Here is a 13,417-nt window from a genome sequence, read left to right on the forward strand (position 1 = left end):
AATAATTGTTTTTTTTTTTTTTCTACTCACAAGGGAGACTTGGATGGAGATACTGGTTCCCAGCTTCATCCTTGGCTGCTGTGGACATTTGGTGAATAAACCAATGGATGGGAGTTCTCCCAGCTCCCTGAAATAAGTAAACATCACCATTGAAAAGATCTGGATGTTTTCATTGGCCCAAACTCCACCTTTTGTTCCCCTGGTTCTGATATGTGGAAAGCTCTGCCTGGGTAATGATCTTCCCTTGGCTTCTGGTCCATTCTCTGGCTGGCTTCTCAGCTCCTTGCTTCAGACCAAAGTGGCTACTGCCAGTGGGAAGCACCTCACACCATTCTCCATGGGACTGTGGCCCTCAACTCCTGGATCTTTCAGTAGCTCCCAAATAACCTGCAACCAGATGCTTTTGTTTCATGCAGTTTTTCTGGTTGTTGTTCTTGGAAATGTTGGTCTTAGTAGAAAGGGAAGACCTGGGACAACTTATGAGAAGTAAAGTTGCAGACAGGTGCTCCTAGCAACTGTGAGATAAACAGAAGTGGTATAAAGAGCCCAGAGGGCAGTGTTGGCCATCCAAGTAATGAGATGACCCCTGGCTATAATTGAGGTTGTGTTTCTCTGTCCATCAGAATTGTTGGCATTCTCTTGTGTCTAGAGATGACACTACTGCCTCCTTTACCCAGAGTCATCCCTGGGAGAGAAAAGGGGGCAGCTTTCTAACAGATCATGTTCGGGTGGCCTCTTGGGCATGGGCTAGTAAGGAATTCTTAGGAAAGGGCCAAGGCAGGGCTTAACCTGTGGCCCAGGGTAGCTCCACTGTCAGTGCTGGAACCTGCTGCTAACAACTCACAAGAGCCTATGGTGTGTTTATGTGTGGTCACTTTAGTACATTGTACGGGCCACGTACACCATGGAGATCCACAGGCACTATAAACCAGGGCTTTGTTTTACGCAGATGCTGGTTGTAAAACTTGAATCAGGGAACGGCCACCCAGGAGGGATGTGTGGCAGTGGGGGTGGGGCCAGATTCAAGCCCTTTGGGTCAATAGATACTGGGGGCTGACTCAATAATGATTGGCTCTGTGTTCATGTGTGTGTGTGTGTGTGTGTGTGTGTGTGTTTTATCATTTAGTTCTCACTACACCATGAAATCAGATAGTAGAGACTAGGAGAATTTCTGTTCCCTGCTTCAGTCCACATTGCAACCTGGGTCGCTGTGACCCCCTTCATCTTCATCCTTAACCACAGCACCTGTAGCAGTACAGGGCGGGAGGACTGAGCCCAGGCTAGTTTCCGGTCGCTGAGGGCAGACAGTGCAGTGTGGCAGAGACCAAGGACCCGTGTGGCCCTGAGCACACACTCGGCCCATATAAGAAGTGCAAACAGGATTCTGAGCCCAAGCAGCATGGAGAGAACAGAGGGATTTGAGAAAAATTGTCCTTGGTTGCTTATTGTTCTTGCACCTTGTTGTCATGCCCCTGTCCTGAACAAACCCCACCACCTGTTTTCTCTGTTTCTATACCCAGACGGCACAGCACAGGTGATGAAAACTCGCACAACAGAGCAGATTGCCGCATTCTAAATTCCTGATCACCAATCTCCAAGACAGCAGGGGTCCTACCAGAACTTGTGGGCTGACTTTTCCTTTACTATCCCTAGAAAGTTTTCACACTTTTAATGTGCGGAAGCATGCCTCTTCTCCCTCACTCAGTAATTCTAAAGTCGAACTTTCCTGTTTATTTTGCAGTATCTATAAGTTCACGTAATGGGGTGAGACACAGTACAGAGAGGGTCCCTGGACCCTGTATCCAGTCTCCTGCAGAACCAGCCTCTTTCAGAGTTACAGTACAGTTCCAAAGCCAGGAGACCACAATGGGCACAACCAAGGGAGAGAATGTTTTGGACCTCACAAGACTTCACATCATCCTCGTAGAGCCACACCCATTTCCTCTGACAGGCTCCAGTCTGTCCCACAGCTCCATGACTGAGTCACATCCTGAATGTCATTTGTGTGCAGTCACACAGAGTAGGTGCCCCAGGGACTGGGTTTTATCAGTCAGCATGGGTCTCTGGAGATTCCTATAGGCCACTGTGCGTACACATAGTTCCTGTAGGTCACCGTGTGTACCCATAGTTCCTATAGGTCACTGTGTATTCATAGTTCCTGTAGGTCAGTGTGTGTAACTATAGTTCCTATAGGTCACTGTGCATACCCATAGTTCCTGTAGGTCACTGTGCATACCCATAGTTCCTATAGGTCACTGTGCATACCCATAGTTCCTATAGGTCACTGTGCATACCCATAGTTCCTGTAGGTCACTGTGCATATCCATAGTTCCTATAGGTCACCGTGTGTACCCATAGTTCCTGTAGGTCCCTGTGTGTACCCATAGTTCCTATAGGTCCCTGTGTGTATCCATAGTTCCTATAGGTCACTGTGTATCCATAGTTTCTATATGTCACTGTGCATACCCATAGTTCCTATAGGTCACTGTGTGTACCCATAGTTCCATCCTTTGTATTAACATCCGTGGGATGGATGGTCTGGTATTGCCCACTAAGGTCCATCAGGGTTGATTCCAGTTCTTGCCTATTAAAAATTAAGCTGCTGTAGACATGAAGTATTTTACATGAATGTAGGAATTAATTTTTGAGGGATAAAAACCTCTGGCACTTTAATTTAATTTATTATTAATTTAGTGTTGAGAGACTACCAAGCTGGTTGCCCGTGTAGCTGTACCATTTCATAGTCTCATTAGCAAGGTAGGGTTGATCCAGTTTCTCCACATCCTTGCTAGCATTGCATATTTTAAGTGATTTTTATTTGAGCCAATTTGATAGGTCTATACTGACATCCCAGGGTGGTTTGTACTTGCATTTCCCTCATGGGTAATGACATGGAACATCTTTTCATGGGCATATATGCCGACTGCATACTTCTTAGGTGGAATGTGTGTTTTCTAACTGGATTGCTATTTTACTGTTCAGTTGTGAGAGTCTTTTACATTTTCTAGATACTAGTCCTTTGTCATCTGTGTTGTTTGTAAATACATGTCTTAAAGTATTTACCTCATTCTTTTTTTAAATTTTTTAAAATTTATTTGACGGGTAGAGTTATAGACAGTGAGTGAGACAGACAGAGAGAAAGATCCTCCTTCCGTTGGTTCACTCCCCAAATGGCCACTACGGCCGGCACTGCACCGATCCGAAGCCAGGAGCCAGGTGCTTCCTCCTGGTCTCCCATGCGGGTGCAGGGCCCAAGCACTTAGGCCATCCTCCACTGCACTCCCAGGCCACTGCAGAGAGCTGGACTGGAAGAGGAGCAACAGGGACTGGAACCCGGCACCCATACAGGATGCCGGTGCTGCAGGCAGAGGATTAACCCAGTGAGCCATGGTGCCGGCCCCTACCTCATTCTTTACTGCTTTATAGTTTTCTGGACATTTTGTCATTTTATATTTAAGTTTGTGATTCATTTTGAGCTCCGTTTTAAACAAGCTGTGAGACTTAGGTTGAGTTTAATTGTTTTCCTCTGGGTAGCCTGTTGCTCCAGGACTATTTGTTAAAAATCTTACCTTTATCGCTTCTTGGCCTTTTCACTGAGATCAAGTGTAAAAAGTCTACCTTTCTGCTGTCGACTTGCTCTTCACTTTTGTCAAAATAAGTTGAACATCTTTGCTTTATTTCTTAGTTCCCTATTCTCTTCTCATCGTCTATCCACGTACCCATCTACATACACCACACAGTTTTCTTACTTTAGCTGTTTCTTGAAACCAGATTTATTTATTTATTTGTTTGTTTGTTTGTTTGTTTGTTTTGAAAGATTTATTTGAGAGGCAGAGTTTCAGACAGAGAGGTCCTCCATCTGCTGGTTCACTCCCCAAATGGCCTCAACGGGTGGAGCTGGGCTGATCAGAAGGCAGAAGCCAGGAGCTTCCTCTGGGTCTCCCATGTGGGTGTAGGGACCCAAACACCTGGGATATCTTCTACTGCTTTCCTAGGTCATCAGCAGGGAGCTGGGTCAGAAGTGGAGCAGCTGAGACTCGAACTGGTGCCCATACGGGATGTGGGCACTGCATCCTGAACCAGGCTGCATTAGGAAGCTGGACTGGAGGTGCAGGTGGCAGAACGCAAGCCTGCCCTCTTATATGGGGTGGCTGTGTCCCTAGTGTGCCTTAACCCACTGTGCGATAAACGTGCCCTGGATTATGAAATCCTCTGTGTGGTTGACCTCTCTGCTCTGGTCGGAAAAGGTGTAGATGCTGCCTGGTTACTGCTACATAAGGGGTAGAGGTGCACATTCCCTGCTCAGCCTCCATTGAGATCCAAAATTGGTGAATTCTTTGTTACTTGTGCTTGGACATGGAAGTTCCAGCTCCTCCCTGGGTCCTAACGGACACCACGATGTGGGGCAGGGGGAGGGGGGTTGCTCATTACCCCTGATGGGTAGTCATAAAAGTCTGGTTTCCCACCACGATGCCTCTGACGCTGCCCTGGCAGTTATGGATGGAGAGGGCTGATTTTCATCCTTCCCTTCTCTGTGAGCGCCCTAGTTGGAGACAAGCCTCACTTGAGTGCCACAAAGGTGGACGTCTAAGCTTGCCTCTTGGTTTTTGTTGGTGCAGGTGAGGGTGGGCCATGGTCCTTTCTCTGTAATTTTTGCCGTAGTGAAACAGTTATTATTACCAGTTTTCTGTCTTGCAAGACTGCATGTTTCCTAGTACTTTGGATACAGAGAATAGGACTCTGCTGGAGGGGCTGCTCTGTGCCCCTTGGTGTTGCCCAGTTGTGTGCTTCTTCAGCTCCGAGTCCAGGATATTAAAGAGAAATAGAAAACCTGGGGGGTTCATCTGACATGTGTTCCTCACAGCCTAAGGTCCAGCCAGTCTCCTTCCATCTCTCCACCTTCCAGAGTCTTCTATTTTCCCTATGTGATATCCAGGGCTCCAAGTTGTCATTGGGGGGCGGGAAGGCACATCTGCTCTGCCATGTAGAAGCCGAAGTCCTGGCTCAAGTCGTTTTATTCCAGATCCATTACACAGAAATAAACCACATTGAAATTATAGCTTCTGTATAATTTGCTTGTCTTCCCAGATCTGCCAGTGACTTGCATCTGCATTCTCTCTCTCTGTGTGTGTGTGTGTGTGTGTGTGTGTGTGTGTCTCAATTTCCTTGCAGTATGGGAGACGTCTCTCGCAGGAGCTAAAGCCACAGCTCATATTGAATAATAGATTCTATTCAGTTCTGCTTCCCTGGGAGCATTGGAACACATTAATTATATGTACTCTCTCTTATCCATAGCTTCATCCTGTTAACTAGATTTTCCCATTGGCTTTTAAAATTGTGTTCAAGCTCTTCCATTAAGTACAAGTCAAATCCTAGCCACAAATTCCTTCTAGCAATTGTGGTGTCTCCCTGCTTCGTTCGTTGAACTTCTCAAAATGTTCTCATTTGTTCATCCCCCATTCATTCCTCAACTACTCCAGTGTGGTTTTGGTTCCCATAATTTCACATCCAGTTAACTCTGCTGAAGAGAGATATTTCTTAGTGCCCTCTTTCTTCTATTAAATGTTAAAAATGTAGATTTTCCATCTGCTGGTTCACTTTCCTAAATATCTACAACAGCCAGGGCTGGGGCTGGGTCAGGCCAAGTCCAGGATCCAGGGACTCCCTCTGGGTCTCCCTTGCGGGGGGTAGCAGGGGCTCAAGTACATGACCCATCATGTGCCACATCCCAGGGTGTGGGTGTGTGTTAGCAGGGAGCTGGGTGGGACGTGGAATCGTCAGACTTGCAGCAGGCACTCGGATACGGCACACAGGAGCCTGAAGAAGTGCCTTGACCCGCCCATCGAACGCCCACCTGCTCTGCTTCTCAAACTCTCAGCAACATCTTTGGTATAATGGTCACTCGTGGTTCTCGAAGCACTCTTCCCTTGGCTTCCACACGACAGCATTTTCCTGGCGTTTCCTCTACTTCTCTGGACACGTCTTCTCTGTTTATTCTCTGAACTCCTTCTTTCTACGCAGCAAGCGGACGTTGGCGTTCTCAGAATTCAATCACAGGCTCTCATTTCTCAACTCACTCAGATTTTTCTTCCTGGACATTCTCTTCCACAACATGACTTTTGGTTATCATCAATAGGCAGACAGCATACATCTCTCCTCTGAGTTTCAGACTTGCAATACATATCTCCTCTTAGAAGCCTGCAAGTCCCTGCAAACCAATCTGTCCAGAACTGAGATCAAAATCTCCTGAGAGCAGACCTCCACCCTCTTCTCCATCACATACCCTTCCCCTGCTCTCTGAGTCAGTGAATGGCCGCATCACCCACTGAATTACAAGAGGAGGAATCTGTGTGGGGATCTGATTCGAGGTCCTCCTCTCCATTGTCTCCCGTGGTCAACACATCAGCACACGGCTGACTTTATCTTCTAAATAACTTACCGTCCTGTTGCCTTGTCTCTCGTCCAAGCACACTGACTCAAGAGATCATCCCCCTCTCCTACCATGGACATTGGCATAGCTGCCTCAGCCTCCCCTGCACCTGCCCTTGCTCCTCGCCAAGCTGGCTGCCACTCTGCAGCCAAAATATTTTTTTTTTTTCAGAATTCAGATCTCTCTCTCTCCCCTCTTTCCCTCTCTTTCTGCCTTGCCAATATTCTTAAAAAAGAGGCAGTTCCTTTTGTATTTGGCTCTAAATTCCCAGTCTCATTTTGTACAATTTCACTGCAGTTTCTGCTTCAGCCACTCTGGCCTTTCAGTGACCATGATGCCCCGTGATACTCCTGCTCCAGGGCAGGGTTCTCTGTGAGACCCGAGTCTCAAACCGGTGCCCATATGGGATGCTGGCACTGCAGGTGGCAAGTTTACCTGCTATGCCACAGCTCCAGCCCCCATTGAATCCATTTTATAAACCTCTTGGGGCCGGCACTGTGGTGCAATGGGTTAAGTCTCTGCCTGAGGCGCTGGCATCCCATATGGGTGCCAGTTTGAGTCCTGGCTGCTCCACTTCCGGTCCAGCTCTCTGCTGTGTCCTGGGAAAGCAGAAGATGACCCAGGTGCCTTGGCCCCTGCACCCGTGTGGGAGACCTGGAAGAAGCTCCTGGCTCCTGGCTTCAGATCAGTACAGCTCTGGCTATTGTGGCCATTTGAGGAGTTAACCAGAGGATGGAAGACCTTCCTCTCTGTCTCTTCATCTCACTGTCTGTAACTCTAACTCTCAAATAAATAAATAAATCTTGTAAAATAAAAACCTGTTATATTTGTCAGTTGTCTATTCCTAGAATTCTAGTGGCCTGAATTCTTCATTGTGGTCACGCAGATCACCAAAACTCTGTTCATCTTTTCCTCCCACTCTTTTTTTTTCTTTTCTTTTCTCTCTGTTATCATTCTCTGCTTCATCCAACGAATTTTACATTTTGGTTGTTAATTTTTTTTCAGTTCCAAAACTCCTATTTGATTCTTCCTACACATTCTTATTTGCTAGCCTTCTGATTTGTCATTTTTTTTCAAGAGTGTTTACTATTGCTTGTTGGGCCATTTGCACAATAGCTGTGCCACTGTCTCTACCAAGTCATTTTAACATCTGTGTTATCTTGGCGTCTGTGCCTGTTAATAATAGTCTTTTCCCACTCAGGTTGAGAGTTTCCTGATTCTCCAGTGCTGCATAATCCAGGATTGTTTCCTGAATATTACAAATATTATATTTTGTACTCTGGGTCGTTTTTAAAGGCGGATAACCAGGCTGCATTTCTACCACAAGCTTCAACTCATTTTCTTTGGACTGTGATTCAGATTTAGCCCACATGTGTGCCACCTTGTGGTCAGTCTGAGACTTGGGCAATGATTCGTTGGTTGATTTAGTTCTAAATCTCTTGTACACTCAGCAGAATCAGATCCCTTCATGGCCAGCTTGAAGGTGAGTCCATGAGTTGTTGAATAATTTTATGGAGTTTCTTTTCTTCCTATTTGCTCAATTCATGGTCTGTCAGATACAGTATATACATTTTTAAATTCATTTATTTTATTTATTTGTGAGAGAGGGAGGGAGAGAGAGAGGAGAGAAACAGGCAGACACAGAGAAAAAGCTCCCGTCTGCTGCTTCACTCCCCAAATGTCCACAGCAGCCAGGGCTGTGCCAGCCTGAAGCTGGGGCTGGGAACCCCATCCAGGTCAGCCGCATCGGTGGCAGGGACCCAGCTGCTTTGAGCCACCACCCGCTCCCTTCAGGATGGACATCAGCAAGGAACTGGCATTGGAGTAGAACTTGCACTCAGACCCAGGCACTCTGACTAGGGGTGTGGACATCCCAAGCAGCATCTTCACCTTTGTACCAATAGTGCACTTCCGTTTTGCATTTTTAAAACTTTTTAAAATTTTGAGCTAATTTAAAACCCACTAAAGAGGCAAAAATCACATAGGAATTTTACATGTGTGCCTCACACAGCTTTTCCCAGCAACACCTTATATCCCTGAGCGTATTTTCGAAGTCAGGAAATTGGCAGTGGTACAATACTATTGGTTAAACTGTGGCACTTGTTTGGTTTTCATCAGTTTTTGTTGTTGCTGCTGCTGGTATGTAATACTGTGGGGTTTCTCCACAGGTGTAAATCAGTGTTGAGACCTCCACAATCAAGACACAAAACTCTCCATCACTGCAAAGGAACTCGTTCAATCAACCTCTGTATAATGACACCTTCCCCCTGACCCTAACTCTGGCAACCACTGGTCTGTTCTCCATCATTAAAATTTTGTCATTTCAAGTTTGTTCTAAAATTGGAATTGCACAGTAGATCCATTAGTTTTGAACAGAACCCAGTTTTTGGCCCCATGCGTTTTGTTGTTGTATGGCATTCAGACACCTAGCCAACATGCCTTTGCTGGAACAAAACTGTGAAATGCTGTCCCTCCCCTCCAGTTCTTTGAACAAATGCAAACTTTTTTTTTTTATTTGACAGAGTTAGACAGTGAGAGAGACAGAGAGAAAGGTCTTCCTTCCGTTGGTTCACCCCCCAAATGGCCACCACGGCCGGCACACTGTGCCGATCCGAAGCCAGGAGCCAGGTGCTTCCTCCCGGTCTCCCATGCAGGTGCAGGGGCCCAAGCACTTGGGCCATCCTCCGCAGCCCTCCTGGATCATAGCAGAGAGCTGGACTGGAAGAGGAGCAACTGGGACTAGAACCCGGTGCCCATATGGAATGCTGGCACTGTAGGCAGAGGATTAACCAAGTGAGCCATGGTGCTGGCCAGCAAATGCATACATTTTAAAAAGAGGCATTATACATACATTTAAATAATGTATACATTATGCATGCATTTAAAAAGAGCCAGGGTGGCATGGGGTGGTATGACTCCTTCAGTTAGGAAAACTCAACTCTGAATTTCAGATCTTCTGAAATGAGATGCTGTAGTTGTGAGAGAGGCTGGGGGCTGATAACAGGAGGTCAAAGGAACTTTACATTCATTGATTATCTGTGTGTGCCAGCACTGATCTGGGCCTTGAGGACTAGCAGACTGGACTTTACAGTGTGGTGTAAGAAACACAGAAGGCTAGCATTGTGGCACCGGGGTTTAAACCACCTTCTGCAGTGCCAGTATCCCATAAGGGCACCGGTTCGAGTCCCGGCTGCTTCACCTCCTATCCAGCTCCCTGCTAGTGTGCCTGGAAAGGCAGAGGGGATGGCGCAAACGCTTGCACCCCTGCACCCATGTGGGAGACCCTGAAGAAGCCCCTGGCTCCTGGCTTCAGCCTGGCTCAGCCCTGGCTGTCTTGGCTGTTTAGGGAGTGAACCAGCAGATGGACTCTCTCTCTCTGTCGTTCCCCCTCTATCTGTAATTCTGAGTTTCAAATAAATAAGTAAATCTTTTTTTAAAAAATTATTTGAGTTATACAGATTTTGTGTATTTCCTAGATACAGATTTAGGAACGTAGTGACACTGCGCCCCCTACCTTCCTCTTGCCTGTGCTCCAACCCTTCCTTCTCACATTCCCACTCTTAATTTTTACAAAGATCTATTTTCAGTTTACTTAATTATTAAACAAAGAAACATTGGTGTCTTTTAAATTTTTTTAAAAGATTTATTTGTTTACTTGAAGGCCAGAAGGCCAGAGTTACAGAGAAGGAGAGAGAGAGAGAGTTTTACATCCACTGGTTCACTCCCCAGATGGCCGCAACAGCCAGAGCTGCCCCAGTGTGTAGCAAGGAACCAGGAGCTTCTTCTGGGTCTCCCACGTGGGCGCAGGGGCACAAGGATTTGGACCACAGCAGAGAGCTGGATCGGAAGTGGAGCAGCTGGGACTTCAACTGGCGCCCATTTGGGATGCTGGTACTGCAGGCAGTGGCTTTACCCACTACACCATAGCACCGGCTCCATAATGTTTTTTTTTTTTTTTTTTTTTTTTTTTAATTAGGAAACAAAAAGAATTCAGAAGGAGCAAATCAGAGCTATTTTCCACTGAACCTCTCACAAAATCGCCTTCTTTGATGAGAGGCATGAGTAGGAGCTTTGTCATCGTGGAAGATTCTCTTGTAAAGCTTCCTGGGCATTTTTCTGCTAAGCTTTTGGGTGACTTTCTCGAAACAGCCTCGTAAGAAGCAGATGTCACCCCGCTTTATTCCCCAAAAAGTCAACAGCACAGTGCCTTGAGCACCTCCAATACTGTTGCCATGATCTTTGCTTTTGATCAGTCCACTTGTTTTTCTGAATTTCATGTTTTTAATATTTACTTTTTAGCCTTCTTTCTATAGGAAGTAATGTTCCATTGGTGCAGAATTACTTTGAGTTATATAATGTATTCAAGTGTCTATGTATTTTAAATATCATATTTATGTTCTTAGATTTAATCTTTTCAACATTTTTCCATGTTCACTTCGCATGTAGAGATCATACACATGCCTACTATTTTTCTTGAAAACAAGGATCACATGATGTAGGATTCATAACAGTTGTCACAAGTGAGGAAATAATGGTCTATTATTTCTTTTTTTTTTTTTTTTTTTTTTTTTTTTAATGTATTAAGTTGTTCATTAACAGTCAGGGCTATGCTGATCAAGTCACCGTTTCCCATAGTGTCCCTTTCACTTCAACAAGTTTCCATTTTGGTGTTCAGTCAGTTGTCACCGATCAGGGAGAACATATGGTATTTGTCCCTTTGGGACTGGCTTATTTCACTCAGCATGATGTGTTCCAGATTCCTCCATTTTGTTGCAAATGACTGGATTTCGTTGTTTCTTACTGCAGTATAGTATTCTAAAGAGTACATATCCCATAATTTCTTTATCCAGTCTACCGTTGATGGGCATTTAGGTTGGTTCCAGGTCTTAGCTATTGTGAATTGTGCTGCAATAAACATTAGGCTGCAGACTGCTTTTTTGTTTGCCAATTTAAATTCCTTTGGGTAAATTCCAAGTAGTGGGATGGCTGGGTCGAACGGTAGGGTTATCTTCAGGTTTCTGAGGAATCTCCAGACTGATTTCCAGAAACTCCACAAAAACAAAACCAACAACCCAATTAAGAGATGGGCCAAGGACCTCAATAGACATTTTTCAAAAGAGGACATCCAAATGGCCAACAGGCACATGAAAAAATGTTCAAGGTCACTAGCAATCAGGGAAATGCAAATCAAAACCACAATGAGGTTCCACCTCACCCCGGTTAGAATGGCTCACATTCAGAAATCTACCAACAACAGATGCTGGCGAGGATGTGGGGAAAAAGGGACACTAACCCACTGTTGGTGGGAATGCAAACTGGTTAAGCCACTATGGAAATCAGTCTGGAGATTCCTTATTTCTTTTTTTAAAAAGATTTATTTATTTACTTGAAATACGGAGAGGCAAAGAGAGAGAGAGAGAGAGAGAGAGAGAGAGAGAGAGAGAGAGAAATCTTCTATCTGCAGGTTTACTCCCCAGATGGCCACAATGGCTGAAGCTGTGCTGATCCAAAGCCAGGAGCCAGGAGCTTCCTCCAGGTCTCCCATTGGGTGCAGGGGCCCAAGGACTTAAGTCATCTTCTGCTGCTTTCCCAGGACATAGCAGAGAGCTGGATCAGAAGTGGAGCAGCTGGGACTCAGACCAGCTGGCACTGCAGGTGGCGTGTTTAAATGCTGCACCACAGCTCCAGCCCCAGTAATGGTATATTATTAAATTGTAGAGGTTGAATTCAATGGAGATAATATTTATAACTATGGACCAAACAATATGATACCCAGTTTTAATTGTTTCTTTCTCCTATGTGTGTGTGTGTGTGTGTGTGTGTGTGTGTGTGTATTAACCTCTACATAGGAGAGGAAACGTGATATTTGTCTTTCTGCATCTGCATTATTTCCTTAACATAATGATCTCCAGTTCCACCCAGAAGTCGGCATATGAAAGAGACTCTTGCACTCCCATGTTAATTGCAGATCAGTTCACAATAGCAAAGAAATGGACTCAACCAAGATGTCCATCAGCTGATGACTGGAAATAGAAAACGTGGTCATATGCAAGGTGGACTGTTAGATGCAGAACACAGTGGTTTCTTTGGCTTTGACTGGACCACATCCACCTCTTGGTAGCCACTTCTCTAGCTGTGCTTTGTCTTCAGAGTCCTTCAGGTAATAAAGCCAGGTTTCATCTCCTGTTAAAACTCTTCAAAGAAATGCTTCAGAATCTTGGTGTCGCTTATTTAAAGTTTCCACTGAAAGTTCCGCTTTTGTCTGCAGCCGAGTTGGATGCCACATTCTGGCACCTGTTGAGTGGAAAGTTTGCTGCACTGTCTTTTTGGGGCCAGAGCTGTTTAAGCTGAACGAGTTGAGGTGTCTGCAGTGGTGGCTGCTGGTTCTGCTGTCAGTTGTGAGTCTTCGTCAAGTAGGGCTTGAATAAGTTTAATTGCTTCCTTGCAGATTGATGTGTGTAGTCTTCTGCTGTGGGCTTATCTTCAACATCCTCTTGTCCCTTTTTGAAATAATTTACCATTTGTAAATTGCTAATTCCACTGGAGCATTGTCTTAATTTCACCATTCTCCCCAACCTTCATAAACTTGGCATTTGTTCTTGCCTCAATTTTAGCAGAATCCATGCTGCTCTGATTCGGTGCCTGATTCAAATGTTTGATCTTTCCTAGGGCCTCAAACTAGGTTGTACTCAGGCACAGTATAATAAGTTAGTATGAATTTATTTTGGTGCAAATAAATTTTGCAGCTTAGGCACAGTTTTTTTTTAGAAACTTACTTTCCATGAAAATTTTGAAGACCCCTTGAATATCTCACTAGAGACCACTGGGCAGTTACTTAAGTCCGTGCCTCAGTCGGCTTCCCTTGAATTGCATCACTGGTAGTCCCTATGGAGTGTGTGCTGGCTGGGGGGTCCTCCTTGCTGGTTCTGCTGCTCACTGCCTATACGGACTGCTTTCTCCAAGTTCATGGCCCTGGGGGTGCATAGC

The 13,417-nt window shown here is 45.3% G+C and overlaps 1 protein-coding gene across 9 annotated transcripts in view; it reads left to right on the top strand.

Annotated features, from left to right (window-relative positions):
- LOC149122095 (uncharacterized) overlaps positions 1–13,417 on the top strand; it is a 74,313-nt gene that overhangs the window by 26,136 nt on the left and 34,760 nt on the right. The window contains exon 6 of one of the 9 annotated variants that reach the window (XM_089313615.1): positions 8,599–8,757. The exons of the other annotated variants lie outside the window; for them this stretch is intronic. The gene's annotated coding sequence lies outside the window, so the exon portion shown is untranslated. Of the gene's footprint in view, positions 1–8,598; positions 8,758–13,417 lie in introns of those variants that run through there. 9 annotated transcript variants of the gene reach the window in all.

The sequence above is a fragment of the Oryctolagus cuniculus genome, chromosome 15 (assembly GCF_051225735.1).
Source record: "Oryctolagus cuniculus isolate XC-2025 breed Fujian yellow rabbit chromosome 15, ASM5122573v1, whole genome shotgun sequence".
NCBI lineage: Eukaryota > Metazoa > Chordata > Mammalia > Lagomorpha > Leporidae > Oryctolagus > Oryctolagus cuniculus.